The sequence below is a fragment of the Malurus melanocephalus genome, unplaced genomic scaffold (assembly GCF_030028575.1).
Source record: "Malurus melanocephalus ecotype Western Australia unplaced genomic scaffold, MMel_1.1 scaffold_447, whole genome shotgun sequence".
NCBI classification, from domain to species: Eukaryota; Metazoa; Chordata; class Aves; order Passeriformes; family Maluridae; genus Malurus; species Malurus melanocephalus.
Window position 1 is genome coordinate 538,112 of NW_026623679.1, and position 25,579 is coordinate 563,690.

At 44.4% G+C, this 25,579-nt stretch overlaps 1 protein-coding gene across 1 annotated transcript in view; it reads left to right on the forward strand.

Annotated features, from left to right (window-relative positions):
* Window positions 1–16,522: 16,522 nt before the first annotated feature.
* TNC (tenascin C) overlaps window positions 16,523–25,579 on the forward strand; it is a gene marked incomplete at its 3' end in the record, with an annotated part of 31,403 nt that continues 22,346 nt past the window's right edge. Inside the window, exon 1 of the mRNA XM_057380338.1 lies at window positions 16,523–16,865. The remainder of the gene's footprint in view (window positions 16,866–25,579) is intronic.

Here is a 25,579-nt window from a genome sequence, read left to right on the forward strand (position 1 = left end):
AAGCTGGAAGAAATCAAGGACTGATATCAGTGGATGAAGAAAACTCAGGCACAAAGAATACGAGATTATTTTTTTGTCTTGGGGGTTATCAGGGCATTTATTGCAAGACTGCCTTCGCACATCCTTCTGAACTTTGATCATATTTAATATATTCTGTTTCATTGATCTGCTTTGCCTTTTGATTTAACGAGGCAGAGCAGCAAAGGAAGCACAACCTGAAATGGATAAAATCTGCATGCTGAAGATGTARCACGCCATCCTCTGAAGGAGCTTTCATCTGAATCCTGGGAAGCTGGATTACCACTGCAGGGAATAACACAAAATACTTTTATCTGAAAGTCAAGGCAAGGCGAGGGATAGATACAAATGAAAATGAGTGACCCTTTTTAGGGCAAAGCTTTTTCTTGGAAAAACAGCGTATTTGGTTCAGGGAATTCCAGCATTACTCTTCTCCTGGTCTTTTTGAGAACTGGCTTTTTTCTTGATTTATTTCTTTTTTTTTTTCTTTTTTTTCTTTTCCTCTCTGAATATTGTGAAATAGAACTTGTGTCATATTTTCAACTGGAATCCAACAAGTTGAAAGGTTATTTACATTTGGGATCAATGAGAAGAAATGCAGCAAGCCAAAACCTTCATTAAATGGCAATTTCAGTGTCCAGTGGGCAAAAACACAAAGAAACAGCAACTGGAGGAGCTGCTGAAATTACATTATTCTATTTATATTTAATAGCTGTATTAAAAAAATTAAAAAAAAAAAAAATCCAGACTTTCCAGTAATTAGAAATACAAGACAAAACTGAGAAGGTCAGAATCTTGTTGTCTCTAAATAAATATTTCAAGAATAAGCCTGACTGCTGTTCCTGCTGTAGATTAGTGATTAGACCCAAGTTCTGTTTAATTTCCTGTGAGGAAGATGAAATGAGAACGGATTCAGAGTCTTCCTCTTCCCATCCCAGAGTTCCCTTCCATTTGTAAATAATCTGAGGGGGAAAAACCTAAAGCCCTGGGCCAAAAAGTTAATCCAGAGCTGTGTTTGARCTGTGAATTTGGAGCAAGCTCCAGGTGTGACAGGTTGGGCATGAACCTCCTAAATTTCAGGAGAGATTTTTTTTTAACTAAACCACAAGAAAACCTCAAAAACTGGAGCAGTTCTGGAGCTGTCACAGTCCACCAAGGAAACCAGTGATGCTGTGAGGTCCTAAATGTAAAATATACACAGCCCCAGATCTGCAGCTGAGGAGAATTGGCTGAACTCTCTCTGAGCACAGTGCAACTGCGCTGCTCTGTATTTCACCGAGTTCTCTGCATTTGGCAGGGCCATAGTTTAGGCTCTCTRACACACTTAAGAGTAGTTGGGTGGATGGAACAAAGTATGATTTCATTCAGCCAGTTGTAAATATTTATGGACACGGCCATCATTGGTAGGGAATGCGCTGTTACTTGGCATCAGTAATAATGGAAAGGGCAAACGTGGCTGGGGCTCGTGAGGCACATCTGGGGCCAGTGAAATTTATATCCTTCCCGAGCTTTCTGATCCCTTTCTGAAGCTCTAGACTTCATCTCGTGATGTAGACACTCGTTTCAGCTGAGGATTATCTGGTTTCAGGCTGAGGATTATTCCTGTGATGATATGAACATACTGAAGGAACGGAGGAAGTGTTTGGGTTGGTTGAGGGCAGCAGTTTGATTTCAGTGATGCTTTTGTTCCCTGCTGGCTCTAATAATCCATAAATTCATTCAGTCCTGTGCTCATGGCCCCAGTGAGCCAATATGACACCAATGGAGTGGATTTTGTGATATGGCTGTAGCTGAATGTGTCTGCAAGCTCAGGCTCTGACAGCCATCATGAGTCATTAGGAAAAAGTAACTTTTCACTTAAAAGTTGGGAAAGGGTTGTTGGGTTTTTCTTGTGTTTTTTTCTTTTGAAAAGCTGAAACTGTTGGTTTTTTGTTCCCAGATATGTCCATTCCAAAGAAAATTTCCTTCTTGTTCTGCCTTGCCCAGAAGCTGCACATTCCACTGCAGCCTTGGAGGGAGGGAGGTGAGGAAGAATTTGGTTTGGCTGAGGATCCTCCTGGGTGCAGGGAGACCTGGCTGCTCCTGGCTCTGTCACGGACACCCCATGTGGCCTTTTCTGTGTCCCAGTGTGGCCATCAGGCAGAGGATTTGGGAAAGGTGAGGAACAGCATTCATGCACAATTCATTGCTTTCCAGGTACAGCTTTCAATCTCAGCCCTGACTCACTGCAGGAAGGATTTGATGCTGTTTGCTGCCCCAGGAAGTTCAATATTGTATCACAGAACATTTGTTCCTTCTCCTCTATAAAACCATCTCTACAAATATTTCCATCCTCCCCTGCACCGCTCCAAGACTTGAATACCTTCCTTCAGGAACAACCTGCCACAATTACCTGAAGCAGATTAAAACCCAAACCACCCATCTTCCCTTCTCAGCTCCAGCCTGGCCCCTTTGGAGTCTGGTTTGTGGACACAGATCAATTTTTCAGCCTCTCCTGACTGTCACCTCTGCAGTTCCAGACRTGTCCAGCTCCTTGCTTTGGTGTCCCTTGATGTCCAGGCTCAATCCTTGCAATGAGAGCCTGGAAAGGAGTCACTCACCCCCACTTCCACCCTCACCACCTTTCCCAGTCACCCTTCAGCTCCCATTTCCTGAGCCAGTGGCCCATTCCTGGAAGTCTGGACTCGCTGGATGACAGCCTTGGCCCGTGGAAGTCAGGGGTAAACATTCTCACGAAGGGCTTGCTGTCTGTCACAATAATTTGCTAATCTGTTTATAGCTGGCATTCCTGCAAAATGAAATCAGTCCCCCACATAGYCTCTGCATCCAAATATCTCCAGGAACCAGACTTGATGCCTTGGATGAGATCCCTTTGCTTGCTGCTGCTTGACCCCGTGACTTTGAGCAATATCCCGCCAGGATTTATCCTGCCTCATGGTGTAAGAATAATTCAATCTCACTGCAAGCAACTCCGAATTGAAGGTGGCACAAGTTTGTCTGCCAGACACTGGGCTGTGGTAAATGTTGATCAGACAGGATAAATGGGAGCCAAATTCATGTTTATCAATACAATTGAAATTTCAGTGAGTTAAACTGTTATAGAAGGGGGACCACTGGAACAGGAAGGGATTGACAGCAGTGCTGGGAGAACAATCTGAGGGTGCTGGGGGTTATCCATGTTTTGCTGGGCAACTGCATCCCAAAAATGTGTGAGACTAGGGTGTGTGAACAGGGCCATTTTCAGGCCAAAAATCCCTGTTATTCTAGGGCAGGGCTCACCTGGGACCCTCTGCGAAGGAGTTGATGTTACAGATCTCAAAAGAACTCAGTACCTGTCAATACAAAGAATTTCCATGTCTCTGCTCATTTTTCCATTTTTCCAAAGATTCTTAGAAAATTTCTGCTACTCTGTTATTTATATTCTTCTCGTAGCTGATAAAAAGGGATGAGTTTTACAATCTGTTCAGAGCTTTAAAAAAGAATAAATCCATATTTATTAGCAGTCCCTGATTCAGCTGTCACGTTCCTTTCTTTGGGGCTTAAAGTGTGTTTGGAAGCACTCAGTAACTCCAGGGATGTCTCTCCAGCAGGCAGGAATGCTCAGGGGAAGTGGAAAATCCCTGGAAGTCAGACAGGACTGTGCCCAGGGCAGAGCTGTCSTGCCTGCTCTGGCAGGAACCCACACAGAGCAGAAGGTGCAGCCTGAGCCTGTGGCAAAAGGGGAAATCACAGCCCAAAAGTCACACCTGAAAATATTTTATTTGCTGGGACACTCTGGTATTTGGCAAGAACCTTTACCTTTTATTTTCTCTTTTTAGTTGGAAGAGCCAGACCCTTCTGTGGAGCTTTTGGGATTTCTGTGCTGCAGGTCAGTGCTGGGAGAGAAGTTTAACCTTGGCTCAAGAGTGGACAAATCAACTCCCCAGATCTGTGTGCTCAAACTGGGCTTCGAGCTCTCCTGGGATCCTGGAACACACCTATGTTGTGAGGCAGATGTTGGTGAATATGGAAATGCATAGAAATTCCATTTTCTGTGCCTTCACAGCCATTCACATCCAGGCTAAAACCCACYGCTCTCACCATTTTTAAATCTCAGCTTTTCTGGACCCCAAACAATGTTAGGTGTCTGTTAGAGAAGATAAAGAGGCTGCAGATGTTTGTGAGAGCTGGATGTGGTGGTGGCAGTTTGTGAACACCTTCACAAGCTGGTTCTGAGCCTTTCCCTAAATTCAGGTGGAACAAAGAGACGAATGGCTGGGGGCACAGAAGGTACCAAGGACCTGCCCCTCTCTCTCTCATTTCCACTGCAAGCACAAGGAATTAGAGGGTTTGAGTGCACAAAGAGTGGAAAGTGAACGAGGAAGGATGCTCCTGCAGCCAGGTTTAGGCAGCATCAGGTGAAAATGGCACATCCTGGCCAGGTTTGCCCAGGGCATGAGGGTCCAGTGTGTGCTGAGTGTGCTGTGGGTGCTGAGGATGGCAGAGATGTGGGGTTGAGTTCTAAAGCCTCCTTCCCTCCTTTACCCTGCTGGTTGGGATGTGGGTCTTGGTTCCCAGTAAACATTGTTTCTGTGGTAATAATGCCAGGATCTGGTGGGAGGGACAGTTCAGTCACATGGATGATGTTCCATGATTATCCAGGACTGGGAAGTCACAGTAAGAGCCTGGTGGTTTCTGATGTGGAGCTGTCTCACATGTGCATGACCTTGGGGCTGTCACCTCYGATCTTTTGCCCACCCCATCTGCAGAACAGAAWTTTTTGTTTTTTCCAGCAATAATCRAYTTCAGGATGGTTCTGTSATCAGSAGCTTYCATCCCTGGAAAAAGSAGTTATCAACAYGTTTGTGAAATCCTCCAAACCTCCAGTGCAGTTTGTATTTATCAAGGACAAGAAACCATTGGAATTACGCTCAGCCCGTCTCCGAGGAGAGCTGGGGTTCCTGCTGTGCCCAGCCCTCTTTCCAAGCCAAACTCTCAGGGGGCATTTGGGGAAAGCTTTGTAAAACCATCCAGATTGTTGACATTTCTCCAAGCAGACCTATTAACCTGAGCAGGAATTCCAGAACTGCACACCCCCAGTCCTGAGGGTCCCCCCAGCCACATTTCCAGCCATCACATTATTCATATTCCCCTGGTAAAAAAAAAAAAAAGAAACAACACCCCAGCAACGAATTATGCATGGCCTTGTGTTTCCTCCTTCTTCAGAGGAGGCTGCACCTCTGCATTTCTGATGTCAAATCTGACCACATTCAGAAAGTTCCTGTCTCCAGGTGGAATTCTGTCTATTGACACAGTTGGCTTTTTACAGCGCGGTGAAACATTAACCGCTTCCTCCCCTCCTCCCCAAACCCTTGACCTGTCATTTAGGAGAAAAACCCATTTACACCAATCAAAACCYGAGTAATGACATGTTTTTTCAGCCAGGCTGTTTTTGATTTACATCTCCTTAAAGAGCAGAATTTGCTCCTGAGCGCTCTCCTTCCTCTCAACCTCTTCCTGCCCTGTTAAAACATTGGAGTTATTGTAGCTCCCACATTAAATCCCAGCAACCTGGAGGTCAGGCAGTCCTAGAGCATTGTGGTAAATATATCAACTCACCCTGAAATAGATCTGCCTTTCATCAGATTCTTCTTTAATGAGGTAAGGGATTTAATTTCATGGTTAAAAAAAAAAAATAAAAAAAAAGAAATAAAAGACATCTGATACGTGAGCAACTCCATTAGACTCTGCAAGGAAATGGGAATTGCCAGACCAGGTCTAGACAGCAGTCCAGGAAGCATCTCTGAAATGGTTAATTATGGAACAAATAGCTCATTTTGAGTGCTGCCTTGAGAAAACTCCCTCAGTCAGAGTCTGGAGAGAAAATTCCCRCTGTAGTAAGGGCATCCCATTCATTCTCACCTTGGCAAAGTGCATTGTACTTAAACAAACCAATGTAAGAGAACTGGAATCAGAAAGGGAAAGTTTTGGTGTTAGTTTCTGGGGAGGCTTGTGYTTTCTTAAATTTTTTTTATATACTGCGAAAAGTATTAATTCCCTGGATTGCTTTCAGAAGAGAAATCCTCAACATCGCCTGTCGTTCCTCTCACTATTGCCCTTACACCAACTGCATCCTTCCAGCCAGCCCCTGGACAGGACATGAGTTAAGCTGGAAAAGCCAGAACATTCTGTATGTTCCCTGCTCTCATTTCTGGGCTCTTTGCTTTTGTCTGTCAGTCTATGTAAAGAATGTAAAATCATTTTTTCCTCTTTAACTGCGGGTTCTTTTATTCATTTGTACCACAGCACTGGAACAGCCACAGGTGCCARGAGTCGCTTCCAAGATTATATTTTAACAACTTCCTCCAGTGTCCACTAGCCTGGAGATGCAAATTGCTTCACTGAGGCAKTGCTTGTTGTTCTCTCTGTACTTATTAAATCTCATTTCTGGAGTTGAGACACCCTCAATTCAAATTTCTGCTGTCTGAGCCAGCTGCTGAAAGGAGAAAATTTTGTTRTGCTGTCCTGCCTCAATTGTAATGCCTTTAAACACACGCAGTTCACAACTGAGAGCCCTAGGGAATAAAAAGAGAATTTTTTTTCCCCAATTCCTTGTCTGGCTGCCTCCTGAGGAGCTTCTTACCTTGATTTTTATCAGTGTTGTAGGACTGTGACACCTCCACTCAACAGCGTATGGGCTTGCTGGTACCTGCTCATGCTCCTGACTCATTAAAAGCCGTTATTAATTGGGAGTGTCGGAATGAGCAATGCTGCACTCACAGTCAGTGCAGGAAGGGTTAATGTCACCCTGGGAGCCCTGCCTGGAGCATCAAAGGTCCCTTCTGGCTCCAGAATCCTTTCTGTKCATCCCTGAAGGACGAGCAGGGACTGAGCCGTGCTTTGGTCCCTCAGTGGGGCTGAGCATCCTCTGCTTCCCAGGATGATTTATCCCATTGGGGCTRTCCCAAGGGGCTGGGATGCTCCAGCTCTCTTCCTACGGTATCCAAATTTCAGAGGTGGGCTCCTGAAGAGAAGGACAGTGCCTTTCCTCAGGAAGGGAAGCCCCCAGCCCCGTTTGGGAATCTTTGAGAGCACAAAATCATTGCTGTTGCCAAATACCCTCCTGGCTTGGGATGGGCAGGCAGGGGAAGGAACAGCTGTGGATAATGGGGAGCAGGGATTTCCCTGCAGGTCACAGGAGCCCTTTTGCAGAGTCCACACCATCCCCAGCACCCAGCAGCCTGGTTGGGATGGGGATGGATTTTCACACCTGTTTCTCTGAATTTAACCGTAATAAAACATTCCGTGCGAGCTCAAAGGAGGGAACGTTCCAGTCAGGTTTTGCTTTTACTGACTGAAATTTCCCGTAAGATGGGCCTCTGGCTGTGGTGTGGAAAATGTATCCTCACTCGCTTCCCCTCAGCCTGGGCAGATCCATGGGGAGTCTGCTGGGGTTTCCTCCCTGCCTGGGGGCTTGGGGATGGTTGGTCCCTGAATTCAGAGCCAGAGCATCCCTGGCAGTGCTGGGAGAGGGGATTTTATTCCAGAGGATGTTTCCAAAGCCTGGGTCACTGCATTACACAGCAAATTGGGAACAGGCGCTGCTCGTGTAGACAGAAGAGGGGGGAAAAATAAAATAAAAACAGAAGTCATAACACTATCAGAGAAATATGTGTGAAGTCCCCAAGTGCTCCTGAACCTTGGCCAAAAGCCAGTTTGAAATCCAAGACTCCTGATGTGTTGAATTCCGGATTTCCCACCCCACCCCACCTCTCCTTTTTCTTATTTTATTTGTATTTTATTTTTATTTAGCAACATGCAGCGAGACACAAACTTTGGTGTTACCACGCTGAGGTTGTGGAAAACTCCAGTAGGAGGCCAGGGGCTGAATTTGGCTATAACTGACTGGAATTCATGACATGGAAGTGTCCTTTGTTGGCTTTACAGGATGGAATCACTTCCTGAGTGGAGTGAGCAATCCTGGGCATGGGGATAGCAGAGCCCTGGCTGTGACAGCTTCTCCTTGCACAATGGGCTCCCTGAAAAGCTTTTAGAGAAGGAATAMAATATTTGGAATTTGATACCTGTGGAGGTTCTGATTTCTCTCTGTTCCCCACTCATCAGTTTGAGCCTTGTGGGAGGCACTGCCTTTGCCAGAATAAATGCAGTTTAAAACAACACCGGTGCTAAAAACCCTCATAATGCAAACGTTTGTCCTAAAAGTCATTTTAGATGAAAAAACCCAACTGTGCTCTAACAAAATCAAGGCTGTTTTGGAGAGGAAAAACTAAATTCGAGATCTTATTTATAGCAGGTTATTTTTTTTGTTAGATCTGCATTTACTTGTGTGCTTCCTTATCATAGACAGAGGTTACCAATTGTTTAGGACAACAAAAAAGTTGATTTTTCCCCTGTAACAACAACATGTTTCTCCTTTATTTTTTCTTTTTTTTTTTTTTAATTGAAATTGAAATTGAAAATTAAAATGTCATTTTGCAAACAAAGGTATTGGTAAATTATTGATACTGATGTGCAGCATCAGCAGGGAAATAAAAAAGTCTGTTCTTTTGTGACAGAAGTTGTGAATTCAATTAACTCCAGTGCTGTAAATGAAGTTTAGGAGCAATATTTGTACAATGCTATCATACAGCTGGCACCCAAAAAAATGTGGGGATAAAAGAATTGTATTCAGAATAAAAGCAGCACACACAAGATGTTCACTGTTGCACTGCCAGAAAATCAACCTTGTTTAATGTGCAATGATTTGGATTATTCTCCTGTGAAGGTTTTTCTTGTTTGCTGGCTCTGAAACAGAGATTAATTTAAATCTGAGCTGAGATAGGTGGTTATGGGCAAGAGAGAAAGTTTAAACTAAATTTACTCTTGTGCTGTTGATGTTGAGAGAGCCCCAAATTTGTGAGGAAATCACAGGGCGCTGCTGGGGTTTGGAGAACTCAGGAAAGGCAGTTGGTATAAGGAGAAGACAGCTAAGCCTTATCTTGGTTTATTTTGGTGTAAATCTTTCTTTTTCTGTGTAATTTGATGGACTCTGCTTTCYGTCTAAGGTGGATGTGAAGAATTGGGAAATACAAAAGGATTGTTCCGGGCTCTGTTACAAACTCACTTTTTTTTTACTCAGTCCATGACAAATTCATGACAAATCCTTTGTCTCAATCCTCTGTCTCTCTTTTTTTTTCCCCCCCCTCAAAATTCTCGCTGGACCCGGATTTCCAAAGGCCCAAGAGTGACGTTAGCAGTGAGCTCACGCATCCGAAGGAGTCTGGGATTCCAGCTGTGTTTAATAAAAGCTGAGTTAGCTATAGGGAATGTAAGTAAGCTAAATCCCATCTGCTTTGAGGTTTCCCTCTGCTCCCAGAAGCAGCCAAAAGCAGGATATGAGCAGAGGTGTACAGGCTCCTTCCGGAAATTCTGGGAAAAAAGCCGGGAAAAGCGACCTCGCTCGATTCCTTTGCTCTGGGCTGGTGACGTGATCTCTGCTGGGAGCTCCAGGTTCCCCTCGCTGCCGGGGAAAAAATGGGATCAGAGCTCTGGGAGGAMATGGCAGCTCCTCTCCTTTTGCTGATTTCATAGAAATCCCAGATAAACTGGGCAGCACCAGGATTAGGGATGGCAGGGGTGTGCTGCTCCATCCCTCTCTGCATTCCTGAGAGCTCCTGGGAGCGATGGGATAATCACGAGCTGGCCCTTGCCACTGTTTGACAATTAGGATGGGCTATCCCAGATGAGAAGGGGAAAATTTGGATAAAAAACAGAGCAGAGGGAGGCACTGCTTAGGGCTTTCCACTCGAAATCAAGTTTAAGATGTGGAATCCAGTGGAAATTCCCACAAGTCTGCTCTTCCTTGACCGTGTTTTTTGTCGCATCGAGCAGCCAGGCGATAATTAGACAAATGTAGCTGCAAAGCCTCTGTAAGTCACTGRGGAAGCCAAAATGATGTTTTAATGATATTCATCTTTTGTTCCAACCAGCCCCCTCCCCCTTCTCCCGGGATTTTGCTCTTGAACCAGAGGTTCTGCATCCAAAGTTTAGTTCTTCCTTGGAAATGAACAGATCAGTTCCAAATCTCCCACTAAAACTCTTCTTCTGCTTGCAGAGGCTGAGAATTCAGAGCAAATGCTGATTTTCCATCAGCCACATTCCTGACTTTATCTGCTGGATGGGGAGGTTAAATATCCCTTTTTTTTTCCTAATCTGTGACCATGATTTAATGGTGTAAAACAATTTTGGGTTACACTTTGAAGACCAGAAACTTTGGTGTGTATGGCCAACACAAACAGGTTTTTAGTTATTTTSGGATTTTTCTTGTGTTCTCCACACACTGAAATTCTCAGGAAACTTGCACAAACAGCTTTTTTACTGGGGGAGGTTGATTTTTACTCAATGGAGAGACAAATAAGTCTCTTCTGCTCTTATTGGAGTGAATCAAAGAGAAATCATAAAATCCCAAAATGGTTTGTGTTGGAAGGGACGGGGTTGGATGGAGCTCTGAGCACCTTGGTCTGGTGGAAGGTGAGGAGTTGGGATGAAATCAGCTTTGGGGTCCCTTCCAACCCAAACCATTCCAGAATTCTGTGTATTTCCATCACCTTTTCTATCAAATGGATGCTCAGGTGTGCTCACATCTCTTTGTGCTGTGTCATTATCCACCCTTTGGTCTTCATGAGCAGCAGGAATCCTCTTCCCTGTGGTTTCCATCCTATTGGAACACATTTCTTATGGAATGGACAAGAACTGTRGATTTTTACTTTGCTGCTTTCCTTCCTGAAGCTTCAGTAGGGAAACCATGCCTGCAGGACATTTGAGGATACATTTAGCGTGCTCAGCTGCAATTTTGACACCAATAATCTCTAAAACATGATTGCAGCAGAGTGCATGTGAGTATTTTGGGATGGGGAGAACCCTTGAGCATTTTTATGAACCCAGGCACTTGGAGGGTACAAACGGATGTGGCACAGGATAAAACCTTYGCAGCAGTCTTCCCTGTCATTTTTCATACCTTGGTACGTAGCCATAGCCATATTTTATCTCATAAACTCCTAATAAATCTCCTGCAAATCTGATAAAAGCCAAAGAAGTCACTGAGTCTGACACCAGCAGCTCGCATGGAAAATATTTATGTACCGGCACAGTCGTCATTGTCTGTTTATTCATTTGATTTTAATTTTTCTCAAGGGAGTTTTGCCCAGAGCTCTGGAGATTATCCTTGTAAATATTTGTGATATCACTAACAACATTTTGTCTGGTGATTATCAGTGTGTTGATGCTTCTCTTGCAAAGGACTTTTGTTTTATAGATCAGAGAAAGAGAAGATCAAGGTCACTCATTTTGGTGGCACCCAGGTCCCCTGGCCCTGCTCTCAGGTGTCCCACAGCTTCCTCCCTCTGATGTGAGCAGAGAGCTCAAAACAWTTTCATTAAACACCAATATTTGCTCATTACTGATTGTTTGTCASCAGGTTTGTGGCATTCCCAGGGTGGCAAACGCAGCCAAGGCTTCTCAGCTGTTCAAAGAGGGGCTGAAGGGACATCGGTCTCAACAGGGGCACTGCACGGATCCAGTGGAATGAATGCAGCCCTTGGGAAATGCCCTGGTRAAAATCATARATAAATAATAGAAGAATWTTCCYTTTTGGAGATSATCTCTTWAAAATTCCAAAATTATCYAGTATTTTTATKTATTTATTTTTTWAATACAGTGTTTGGTGTGATATTTAATATATCAAGGGACATTATGKGGCCTTGGCTTTAGTTTTTACTCCTGCAGCAGCTGTAAATTTGCACCTTCACTCTCTGCATTCATCTGTTTAAATCAGAGTTCCCCAGCGTAAAAATGTGCTTTTGCTTTCTCTGCTCCCAAATCAGTGGACACATTTTAATATGGGATACAATGGTCAGGATCGATCCATCCTCAACGTAACATCGTCCTCAGCATGGCTGAATATGGTCTGACCAGTGCTGATAAAATTTGGGATAGGATTATCAGTAAATAATTACATAAATCTTAATGAAATTATTAATTAATATTATGAAATTATAATATTTATAAATGTTATATTATATATTATATATACATTATATACTATATATTATATATAGTATGTATTATAATGTTATATTTTATATTCTACACATTATAATATAGTATTTATAATAATTAGTACATAATTAAATAATAAATATAATCAGTAAAGATAAATACTTAAATATTTTAATTAAATAATTAAATGAAAGAGTGTTTTCACAGGAAAAGTGGTCAAAAGTCTGCAGTGCTTGGAAGCCCTTATTCAGTTTGAGTCATCACATCAGGATGATTTTCATTTAGAAATAACATGAATTATTGTAAATAGGTATTTAAAGTGATAATTGAGATGTTTTCTGGGGAAGTGACCTGAAGCACCTTGTTTAATGGTGTTGAGTGGTTGTAAGGAAATGCTCTCATAAAAATCAGTTTGTTTGCAAATAATTGTCAAACAAGGAGCAGCAAAGGGCTTTCTGCAGATTCCTGGGAAATCAGCGGAAAAGGGGCAGGTAAGGGGCAGCCCAAGAGCTGAAGTTTTAGCAGGATTGTTGGAATATTGCTCAATTTGAACCTCAATTAACTGAGCTGGATTTGGCTGCAGTTGTGAAGGAATGAGAGCAATGCAGGTGGAAAGACAAAAGCATTTTGATCTTGATTCTGTGCCAGTGAAATCTTGTGAATATGGTCTGGAGAGACAGAAAATGTCTCAGTGATACTGAGGAAAGGATACTCAGTGAAAAAGGATCAAAATGTCTCCAGAAATTACTTTACTTAAAATCATCAGTCTTAAGAATGGAGCATGGAAAGGATTGCAGACTCTCCTTAAGGATCAGCCCTAGAGGATCTCTTTAAATCCTGATTTTTCACCTTCCTCTTACCATTSAAAGAGTTATTTTCAGGATGGTTTCCTTGGGGCTGTTTTCAGGCTCCTGGCTGGGCTCTGTCCTGCTCTGGGCTCACATTCCCGAGGCTGCCAGAGCTCCAGGAGCGTTTGGACAGCGCTGCCAGGGATGGACAGGGTGGGGCTGTTGGGGGGTCTGGGCTGGGCTGGAACCTGGGCTTGGATAATCTTGGTGGGTCCTTTCCCACTCAGGATACTCTGTGACTCCAGGGTTTTATTCCAACATTAATTTTCTCTGATAAATGCATTTCCTTCCAGCCACAAGCACTGAATGCTCCTAAACTGTTGAGATATTGCCATTTATGTTTCAGGTGGTTTATTCCAGTGGCTCCCTGCAATCCCAGCTGGATGTTCCCGACACTGGCTGCTCTCTGTGCAGGGCAGAAAATCCCCAGGACCCTCTGAGGCTGGTGTTAATTCACATTCAGGGCAGCTTTCACTCCCAAAAGTGCTGCTGCAAAGCAGATTGTTCCTAGGGCTGGGTGAACCAGCACAGGTATGAAATTGGAATAAAATCTTATTACCCATGTTGTAACAATTTTGTCCCAAGGTAATAATGAGGAGATTTTTTTGCATTTCATCAATATTTCCCCCAACAACTCACTGGTCTTTTTTATGCTTTCATAAGTATCAATCTGCTCCCAGATTTATCATTTATGGCTTTCCACTGATATTTGAATTCCCTCTCTATTACTGACCTGCAAGCACATAAAACCGCAGCAACAAACTCCAGCATATTCAGCTTGGTGTTCATTTAATTTCTCCCTGTCATTTGAACAAAAATCAATTTCTATCCCCATTTATCTAATGAAAGAGGGCACCGCAGGGCACAGAATCCCATCCCGGTCCTGCTCGTTAGGGATCACAACCTGGAGCTAACTTTCTGATTAAAATACATTTTCCCTGTTCTTTCATGTTCCCATTTGTTTCTGACTCAGTCGGTGGTTCAATGTTTGCCACAGACTGTGATTAAGAGTGGGTGAGCCCAAAAAAGATAAAACAAGAACAAGCCTGAACTCTTACCTGGAACTTATCTCCTGTAGCAGGTTTGGTTTTCTTTTGGTGTTTTTTTTTTTTTTTTTTTTTTTTTTAATAGTCAGGTAAGTGGGTGGTGAATTATTAGAGAAAAAATTAGCTTAACTTTAGATTCAGCAGCTGCTGGTGGAAAAAATGGCAYTAGCAAATCCTCCCAAAATAAATCCCACAAGTTGCTTCCCACAGTTTGACTTCATCTTGTATAGACTCGCGTGTTTGGATGAAGAAATAAAGAGATTTGTAAATGTTTGTGGAAGAACAAATGAAATTAGAGACAGGGAATGGTTTGTTGTTGAAATTGTCTTTTCTTGAGATCCATTCTGATTTTATTGGGCAAATTGTGTTACATCTCTCATGAAGGTTGGGTTATAATTCATCCTTCAATTGTGGAATATTCTGGGCTGGAGGGAACACACAAGGGTTGAGTCCAATCCTTGACTGGCCCACGTGGGGATCAAACCCTCGGGGTTATTTCCCACCCTGTAATTGGGGCAGAGCTGGCASAGGGCAGCTCCAGGAGCAGCTGCAGGAGATTCTGAGAATTCCACACAAAAATTGGAGACTGCTCATGGCTGCATTCAACAACCCCTCTGCCTTGGGGCTGGTGGGGATGCCCAGAATAAGATGGACTTCTAAGAAATCAACCCTCAAGGAGGGTCCAATGCCTTTACCAGGAATTAAATAACATTTCTGACCCTTTTCCCAGCACARGCTCATTTCTTCTCTAAGGGCATGGCTGTAAGGAAACACAGCATGTCAAAAAATTAATGCAGAAATTGCAAATTGGTGTTTCTGTTTGGAAAAGACCAAAATTTGTGCCGTGTGCTGGGGAAGGGAGGTGGGGGTGAGCTCAGTGACATAATCAGATATGAAAGATACACACATGGGGTCAGTGTTATACAGAAAAGCCACAGTTTAAGATTTTAAATTTTAGAAGAAAATTTAAGTAGYTCAGTGAGAAAAAGAGCTCTCAATTTCATGGCCTTCTAAAGAGTGAGTCAGAATTTCAGGGTCAGGGATTCCCCCTTTCTGAATGTGCGGGATTGATGGGATTGTCCTGGCTGTGCTGTGCTTGCGAAGGAGAAAAAAAAACTAAAAAATCCTGAACCACGGAGTCACAGAATRTCCTGATCWGGAGGGACCCCCAGGATCACCCAGCCCAGCCCCTGTCCCTGCCCAGACCCCCCAACAGCCCCACCCTGTCCATCCCTGGCAGCGCTGTCCAAACGCTCCTGGAGCTCTGGCAGCCTCGGGGCCGGGACCATTCCCTGGGGAGCCTGGGCAGTGCCAGCACCCTCTGGGGACACAAGAACCTTTCCCTGCTCTCCAGYCTGCCCTGTCTGACACAGATCCATGCCATTCCCTCGTAAAGGGATGTGCCCGCGGAGCCTGGGAAAGGCCAGCTGGGAGGAGATGTGTTCAGAGAGGAGCATGRTCCGAAATCCCCAGGCAATCCGGGTTTATCCTTATGAGCATCTTTGCTCCTGAGTGGGATCCCAGCAGCAGAGGTTTTGTGTTCCCATGGCTCTCAGAAAAGTTGGGGTAAATCTGGCTTTCTAAACTATCCAACACCGGAGTGATTTCGTCCTTTATCCTGGCAGATAGACCTGAAAGTTTACGATTAATCTTCCTTTTTGCCCCTCTGCCACCACCCCGCCAACACAAAACCCCAAAGGAAACCCCAGAAAGCAGCGGGCTGGGGTGTGGGCAGGGGAGAGCCGGGTTTTTAGCGTCAGCTAGGACTGAAATCGGCCCTAATGAGAACCCTTTAACTGTGATCTTTTTTTTCGGCACAAGGCTCAGGTTCAAGGGTACTCAGAGACAACAAAGAGCCCTGGAGAGGTCCCAGCTGAGCGCTCTGTGTGTCACTGATCGCTCCGGAGTGGGAAGCACAGGAGCCCTGAGCCTCCTCAAAGTGCTCGGGTTATCTTTACACACAGCCAGCCACGTAATCTCTTCTTATCTGATCTCAGAAGAAAGGGAATCCCTCCTGTGTTGTCCTTTTAGGGCTTTTATCTCTCCAATTTTTTTTTTTTTTTTCAAAGACTCAGGCTCCGATTCTGCTCACTTTTCTCTTGAATTCCCCACTCTTCTCCCTGCGGCTTTTCAGAGCAGGAGTGCGAAAGGATGCAAAAGACACCCCAGGCTTGAAAAAATGGGAATATGCCAGATCCTCTGCTCGTGTAAATCTGAATTTTGCAGTTGATTCCAGCGGAGTGGGGGCTGTTCACACCGACATGAAACACATTAATTTCTGCGGGAATTCCTAGAATTTAAATTTAAACCTCGCTGGTGATTTCATGTCAGCTCGCTACTATTTCCCAACGTTAAAATAACGGGGGCGAGGGGAATTAAAACTCCCGATAAAGCACTCCGCTGATGCCGTGGGGAAAATATTCTGCTTTCTGAGTCATTCGCCCCGAGCTGACTTTTTTTTTGAATGGTTCAGGGGGTTTCCTTCTTTAGCCATAAATCGCATGCAAATTCTTTTGTGTGTGTGTGTGTGTGTGTGTGTGGATGACAGCGTGTGTGAGTGCGTGTGCGCTTTTCAGAAGCCACGCCAGAGAGAGAGAGAGAGAGAGAGAGAGGCTGTTCCTTTAAAGCAAAACTGAAAAAAAAAATTGCCTTCAGGCGTCCTATTACAGCGGAACGAGCCAAGGATCGGGATTTGCAGCTCAGCTATATAAACCCGGCAGAATCTGGCTGCTCGGACCAGTTCTCGTCGCTGTCAAAGCTCTCTGTGCCTCCCGCTCACCGCCAGACACCGCCAACTCCGCGCCGAGTTTTGACAGGACGGCAGCAAAGTCAGGAGCCCCGAGCTGACTTTGAGCATCTTTATTTATTTCATGGAGGCTGCTCCCAGCGGGATCTAAGCTCTGGCAGAGGCTCGAAGGTAAGTCCTCCCTGAATTAAAAAAAAGAAAAAAAAATTAAAAATTAAAAAAATCAGCTCTTCTCGCACACGAGTTTGCAGTGCCCCGTGTTCTGGCATCATCGCTGTGACAATCAGGTGAACGGTCAGGGATGCTGCTGGGGAATATTTGTGGATTGGAGCGTGCCTGCCTCGAAGTTGGTCTGTGTTACCCGGTGCAATAATGTGAGAAATGTCTCAATGGCATCCGTGTGTCCCGATGAATGAATGGAGCGGTGCTGGTCGGGTGCTGGACATCCACACGAGTACAGACAGAAATCAAACTGTCAGGAAGRGCAGGAAAATAGATTTGGGATTTCCTCCTGGCTCCTGGAGTCCTATAAATGTTCCCCCATCCTCATCTCTCTAGAATAAACCCACTCGCAGTTTTAACCCTCCCAAGTTACTTCTCTCCTTGTGCTCTCGCCTGTGACCTGAGCAGAGCCGGGCCCTCCCCGCCGTTAATTTGCTGTCCCCACACTGGTTTTTTTTTTTTTTTTTTTTTTTTTTTTTTTTTTTTTTTTTTTTTTTTTTTTTTTTTTTTTTTTTTTTTTTTTTTTTTTTTTTTTTCCCCGAAGCCTTTGTCACCTTCCTCCCCGCCCCCAGCGGGCTCCAGTTTCTCTGAAAACTCCGGTAACATTASTCTGCAGCGGGGAGCGAGGCACAAAGGAAGATCCAACTGGTATTTTATTACCAGCGCTTGACTGGGTGGGTTCTGGGAGCGGGAGGGTGAAATTCTCCATCCTCATGGAAAAACAGAGGCACTTGCTCCGTGTCTCAGCTCCTCGCTCCCTGGTGCTCCGAGATTTTCTGCATGACTGTGTCTGCACTTACCAGCGAGGCTCAAATTGGCTTAAAAAGGAGAAGCTGGCTGGGGAGAAGGTGAACATGCTTAGATTCATTTAGGAGTTAAACCCACTCACTCCAGACTTGGTGTTACATCACCTTTGCAGAGTTTTCCCTGCCTGATTTTCTGTCTGGCTACCAGGAGAGAGAGTTTTTGGCAGTGCATYGAAACTTCTGAAAAGTCTGTCTCATACTATGGAAAAGAATGATGTGTTCAGATTGAAATGGTGGTGTTGGGTTGTGCTGCACAATGATGTTATAAAATTAAAAAAGAAAAAAAAAACATAAAGAAAATATTTGTAATTATTTTCTTCATGAAAAAGTAGAAATCAATGAGGTGGATGTGATTCTATGATCTGGGTAAAAGCCTTGCTGTCCYGCTGTTTGCTTTGGTTTTCTCTCCAGCTTTAGTTTTTATAAATCTTATTAAATGTTGGAAATTCATTTTACACACCTCCTGGTTGTGGGGTGTGTGGGGGTTGTTTTATTGTGCTGGGTTTGTGCATTTGCCTTWTCAAGCTGTRAAATCATGGRAAGGTTKGGGTTGGAAGGGACCTTGGAGGTGATCCAGCYCCAACCATGGGCAGGGACACCTTCCACCAGACCAGGGTGCAGAGGTCCRAAAATGAGGTGGACAATGGGGATTGGGGACAGTCCTTTGAATCCTAGAAAAACCTGCAGAAACGTCATCTCTTTGGGGTCATTTCTTACACTTATAGGGAATGCAGGGACAAATTGATTCAGAAGAAGTTTGACCAAGTGAAAGCGTTTAGCCAAGAGAAGAAAATTGCTCTGTCTGCAGCTCAGCTTCAGTGGCAGGGAATTTGGAGAGCAGCTGGAAGAGCTGTCAGGGAGTTCCCAGAGCAGGAGCTACACCTGTGCTCAGGGAAGGACATGAAAGGTTCTGCCACCGACCCTGTCACACTCACTCTCCCAAACACCAAACTGGCATTCRCTTCCCATCTTTTGTGCTCATTAATTTTATCCTCTGGCTCCTTCCAGCCTGGAGAAATTTGTTTGCAAGTCCCAGCCCTTAATCCTCTCCCTGCAGTTACTTTATCAGTGTTTCCAGAGCTGTGGAAGAGCCAGAGGATYGGCTGCAAAGCCCCCAAATGAGAATGTCAGGTCTCATCTGGAGAGAAAGCTGAAATTCTGCTGAAGAAATCCCTTCCAGGTACATGGTGGCCATGAGCACATGGAAAAGAAAACCAACCAGATGCAAATCTGTTGAAATAATGATGYTGAATGATGACAGAACTTGCAAAGRACATCTCTAAATGTGCTCTGCAAATTCTAACTTACTGTTAGCTGGAGGCTTTTTGAAAACTCTCCTTTATTTTAATGCCAGCTCTTTAAAACAGAATAATTTCTGCTCAGTATTCACTCAAACTGAACTAAATGTGTTGCTATAACATCAATTCTAAAGGTGTTTGACRTTCAGCTTATTTTTCACATTAGTGCTTTTTATAAAGTATCTAAAAAAAGCCAAAGACTATTCATGGGTAGAGATGTTCTGACTTGCTATAAAGAGACTGTCAAAGTTGGTTCTGGAGCATTGTCTCACTTCTTGATAAGAAAATGAGATTAAATGGCAGGGTGTGTGTTTTTGGGGACTTTCTCATCCTTTTCAAGAGTGAGGCAGAAATAAAAAGCAAAAGTGAGACARTGATGTTGCTTTGGAGTCAGGGCTTTGACYCTTTCATCCCTCCCAGCAAAACCAYTTGGAAAAGCAGACCAGCTTGGGCAGTTCTGTGCTGTTTTCCTGGTTCAACACCACAGTGTCTCAGTTCACCCAGCTCTGCAGGCTGTGGGCAGAGGTTTGAGGGATGTTGGTGGCATTTATCCATCCTGGGATGGCCACTGGGTGTCTGGTGTGAATGGGTGCAAGGGAGAAGCAGTGTCCATCCTGCCCTGTGTCCCTCAGTGAATATTCCACATTCCCACGTGGAATATTATATTGGAAAGAAAGATCAAATGTCTGCTCTGTTATCAGCTGCTCATTTACCTGTCCTGCCTCTGTGCCACAGAAATCCAGACTGGCTCAACAATTTCTCTCATTTGAAGCCTTGATTTGATGAATTCTTCCTTGGCCTCGTGCCATCGCAGTCTGCTCAGCTGAAGGGCCACTGACAGTTTTAAGGTCCAGTGGCTCATAAAACTCCAGGCTTAGGAGTGGATGATTTACATCCCAGGATAGTCCAAAATCTCAGCTTTCCAATAATAAAAGGTATTTGTTTGGAGCTGTGGCAGTTTGAGATATAGGGCTTTAAAACTGGGCTCTGATTTACCAAAATGCATTCTCTCAGACTTAATTCCTGGTGTGAGCTTAGCATGCCCTGCTCAACGATTGATCTTGGGTCTAACTCTGTGGTTATAAACTGCACAAGTCTGAAACTACTGTGAAATGTAATAATTGCCTTTAGTGGTTTTAAGGAAGCTGCTGATGTCATATTGCAGAAAAAATCCTTGTTGCTGAAGTGGGAAACTAAGGAAGACAGCAATCAAAATGAAAAAAGTTCATATTTCATCATCTACCAAGCTCAGAAATATTCAAAACCGGTGCAAACAATTACAGGATTAGTAACTAATGAGTTCTGGACAGGAAATGTCATAACTTGAGGCCAAGAGCTGAAAAATAAGGGACAGATTAATTATGAGTTTATAAGAGGCAATTTAGTTCCTTAAACTGCTTGATTTTGAAGTGGATTTGCTGGCCATGGCTTYGGTTGGTTTGTCATGGGGTCTGTTAAAAGTTGATGTTGTAATTATTGCTCCAGCATTTTWGGGCCTGACTGTATTAGGAGTGAAGAGGTTTGTAAGTGATGCTCATGTTCACAAAGAACTTGTGATTCCTATTAGCTATCCAAAAAATTTTTTTGTATATTGAAGAGAAAAAAGAAGCAAGAAGGCAGTTCTTTGAGGAAAGGGACTGCTGGAAACAGAGAAATGAACAATCCTGAGGGACAATSCTGAGCTGTCACTGTTTCCATCCAGCTCAGGGTTTCTGCAAGTGTGAAACTTCCTCTCCCTTGGTGCTCGCTGTCCACTCGTGTGTCTGACCCTCTGGCCAGGCTGAGCTGCAGTTAAAAGCCTTCCACATGTGGGAAAAGTTAGAGGCTGGGCATCCTTCCAGCTCCTGAAATCCTCCAGTGCATGATGTAACTGCAYGGTGTGGAATGGGCAGGCGGAGGAGGAGTCACCGTGATCCTGCCTGACCAGCGATGGCTCTGGACCTGCAGGAAGGCTCTGGCCATTGAAATTAGGAATAGATGGGAATGTCCTGCTGAAAGGGAAAGGTTGGAATAATTCAGTGTCTCATTTTAGCATTGAATGAATGATAGATGTGCTCTTCAAACTGGAATTGTCCTTAATGTAAGATTTGTAATGTAGGATTTTTCTGGATTTTTACATGCACCTCTCTCCTATATGCTGCCTCTCCTGTTGCTGATAAAAAAAATCAAGAAAAAAACCCCACCTATACCTTCAATGATTATGTAGGATTTGAATAACACTAATTAGGATGATTACACCTCATAACAAACCCCTCRTAAACCAATGTGAGATTTTGCTTGCACAGACTGTAGACTCAAGGCGAAATAACTCCCCGTTTATGCTTTTTGTTTGGCTTATGCATGAGCCAATCACCCAAGACAAACCCACCCCGGGCTGATCTCGTCGCGAGGAATTCCTCCAAGCTCCCATCCTTAATTGTCTGCACTTTCAATTAAACCAAGGTGGGCTGGTGCCAACTTTTCAGGACTTGCACGGGGAGAGCCCCAGCCCCGAATAGGCGGCGGCATTTTGTATTCTTGGGCGAGCGGAGGGCGACGTTGCCAAGTTTGCATTCAGTCATCCATCACATATTGGCCCACTGGAGGTCCATTCTTCCCGAGCAATGGGGGAGCTCTGCTTCCTACTTTGAAAGATTACTCACACAGAAAGCCCTTTCCCCAAAAACCAGCCGAGAGAAAGGGACCTTTCTTCGCTTCCTACAAGCGCCCGCTTTCCAAGCCGCCCCACAAAAATGATATTGTTTCATGCTCAGGAAACATATTCTCTGCAGCAACTGAGAAGAAAGTGCAGGGGGGGAGGACAGAAATCTTAAATACAGATTTTTTTTTTATTTTTTTTTTTTCCCAAAAGTGCTTGCTTGAATCCCCGGCACAACAAAGGTCTGTTTTTTAGTGGCTGCCTCTTCCCATGGCTGTGTGTGGAGAGATATTGGCCAGGAGCCTTCCAGGAGGCTGAGATGGAGAGCCTGGGGAAATTCCATGGTAATGGGTTTTGCTGTAACTCTGCCCAAAATTCACCAGAACKTGATAAGCTCGTAAGACTAAAATTGCAAATGCTGATTTTGTTGTAAAATTGGGATTTTACCAGAATATTAATCTAAACAGTCTTGATTCTTCTTTAAATTTATCTTCTTTTCCACCATCCTGGCAGCATGAAGCTAAAAGGGAACATAAATTTCTTCTCCTGCGTGCACACGAAAATTAAACTGTGAGATCCTTTCCCTGTGTGCCCACCAGAACTGGCTGAAGAGTTATTTCCGCCACTGAGGAAGGGTTGGAAAAGGGCTAAAAAAGTTTTATTTTCAAGAAATAAATTCACTTTCCATTGCCAAGAAATGAAAAGACCTGGAAACAGGCAGATTTTGTGGGTCAGCTTGGGGTTTATCTCAAACCCATGATGCAGGGCCAGCAGATGAGAGAGGCGGCTGCGGGCTGAGCCCTCTGGGGTTTGTGGCTTTGTGCCTCTTGGCTGTGCTGAAAAGCCTTGATTTGCACAGGAAAGGTCACTCTGAGTGTGTGCTGAGCACTCCAGCACAAGCCCTTGGTGGTCATCTCCCTCCTCAGCCTCAGGATTTCACCTTGTCAGGAGCTCGAAAGGAGCTCAGTGGCCACTCTGCACTGGCTCTTTGCTCCTCCCGGTCCCTTTGCAAAGCCCATTCTGCATCCACTGAATCCTCCTAAATAGCTCCTCTGTGCTGGGGGACAAAGGTCCATGCCAAGAAAGATATAAAGGTAGCTTGTGATCCGCAGGCAGCCCATTCCTCTTGGCCAGAGCTGGTGTAATGCATATTTTCCCTTTGCTTGTGGCTTGTACTTCCCTCCTGCACGGCTTGTAGGGCAGTAATTCAAGGCTGACTCCCGATGAATGGCGCACACTGTGGGCCACAAGGCACGGCAGAACAGGATCCATGYGAAGGGAAACTTCTCAGGTCGTTTTTCTTATTGAAGGCTTTTGGCCATGTAAACAGTTTCCAGGAAAAAAAAGAAAACCACTGGCATTTCCCATGGTGAGCGCTCCTGATGGATGTCCTATCTATTTTTCCAGTTTGGTGGCCAAGTGGAGTGTTTAGAGGAGGATATACCACCTCCAAGCCAGGGAGTTTGTATTTCCAGTGCCAAGTGTTAATGGTGATGTCGGCTTAGCCACTTCACAGGTTAGCAAGTCAATCACGGGAGACCGCAGCTCCAGGCTTGATGGAAATCCTGCAGCACCATTCCCAAATGCACCAGCATTGTTTGGTGCTTTATTTGGTCACTCCCAGGCTGTTATTTCATATATTGTTTATTTGTCTCAGCAGGAGCATGTTGGGGTTTGACAGGGTTGCTGGCAGAAGGAAGGAAATTCGGTTTATTCAGTTTATCCCTGCCAGCCATGTGGCAGGGACACCTTTTTGGTTGTTCTAATCCCTGACCTCGAACAATTTCAGAGAGGAGGAATCCACRATTCCCATCACTCTGTGGTTTATATACACCCTATACATCCTATAATCCAACATCCTAGTAACAAATGGAAAGAAAAAGGAGCCTTAATTTAATTAAACATTAATCTAGATAAAAATGGAGTCATTGGTGTCCAACTCCACCTGGGAGAGAGCTTTTCCTGCTGACAGGAGCAATATTTAATCCCCTTTGATAGGGAGTGTGGGATGTCCCTGTAAACCCATGCTGGGCATCGCCTTAATGACACCTTTGTGCAGAGGGTGCCTCGGGCTGCTCCAGTTTGCTCTGTGCTCAAATAGGTCAGGAGCGCTGCTCCAGGGGACAAACCCGGCCTGGCAGAGCAGGAATCAGAGCCCACCAAGCGTTTTTCATGGGCACAGTGACCCTTGGCTGTCCCCTGTCCCCCCAGCCTGCCCTGCTGAGGGATGGCTCTCTCCCGGGCAGGCTTTGGGGGCTGCCAGCCAAACTCTCCAGTGACACGGTGGCATTGATTTCACCGGGATCTGCTGCTGGATAATTGAGCTCCACCGCCCTCCTTTCATCACTTCCCAGCTCAAATTGCCTCCAGCGCAGGCAGGTTCACTGTGAGTTAAGAGAATGAGGGCAGAGCGGTGTGGTGCGGGTCTCTCAAGCCTCCCATTAATGTGACAGCGCCCAATTTGCTGACATTTGAAGCGGCAGCGTGGATTTTTGTCCGAGTTCAGTCGCTGATCACCGCTCAGGGCTGTGTTTATGGCTGTGTTTTCCATTACATTACATAAGGGCTTCTGCTTTGCATCAGAGCRCTGCAAAACATCCCCAGACCGGACTTTTCACAAGCTCTCCTCTCTTTTTCCAAGCGCCTTGYACTCCATTTGTTTCATATCTCGCAAATCTCATTTATATTTCATTTTGCCTCGCCAAGCCGTGGCTGATTTCATTCCGTCTTCTCCTCACGATGCATTTCTCTCTAGCATGAGTCTGCTACCCTTCCCTGGCTTGCCAAAGATGCAAATTCTTGATGCTACCACATGTGACAGAACTAGGCCAGGCAGATCTGCAGCCCCGSGGGCGATTACTGGAAGTCAGATTTCAAGGAACTCCTTCTGTGGTCCTGTGAGTTGGAGAAATGAGTGCATTCCTGCGTGTTTGAGGTGCTAGTACCAAGGACAGAGGAGCTCCAGCAGGGAGGAAAAGCCAYGCAGGGAAGTTAATAATCGGTTTAAAAGTGAGGAAGTGCCTGGTGAAGGGTTACCCATCTGTTTGCTCAGCTTCTTTTAAAACAAATCCTGAAGTCTTCTAATGACAGCAGGCAAGGAATGATAATTCTGGTCCCCAGGAATGAGTTCAGGCTTTTATGGCTGAGTCCTGAGTAATTTGAATGAGTGTATGGTTAAATCAGAGCAAAATTAGAAACCCCATGCAAATATTCATAATGAATTCTGGGAGTATCCTGCTGACCAACATCATCTGAAGCAACCCGTACAATTAAATACCTTCTGTTATTCCAGACCAATGGAAATGGAAATTGTTCGTGCTCTCAGTAACAGCAAAGCCATTAAAAGAGAAGAATTCCACCTCTCTTGCCTCTGTACGTGACATTCCCTCAGCTGAAATGATTTTAAATGTGGAGAAGCATGGGGCTGGCTGTGTGGAGCAGAATTTTGGCTAACCTCTTCCTCCTGACCTCCAGGAGAAATTGGAAAAACAGCTTCCTCAGAGGTGCTGCACAAATGCTGTCKCAGTGCCTATTACCATGTATTTGTTTAATATGTCACTAGTTTTTCATTCATATAAAAGATCTTATTTCTATTGCACAGATTAAGGATATTTRTATTTAAGGATATTTATATTTACAGATATTTTTGACAAATGTATCAATTTGGTATCTTTTTTTAATAGCAGGTCAGCTATTCATTCACCTATTCTTATTATATTTATCAATAGCATTGATGGCTTATTTCYTACCTCTCACTGTCAGTAGAAAAGATGATTTTTGATACCTAAACCCTGAATTTTTGAGACCAATGGGCCAAGTTCCCATCTCTGGCTGCTGCTTTGCTCTCAACCGCTCCAGCTTGGCATGAAAGGAGCAGGGAAGAAAATTCAGAACGCTTGAATTTCTGCTCTCCCCATCTCA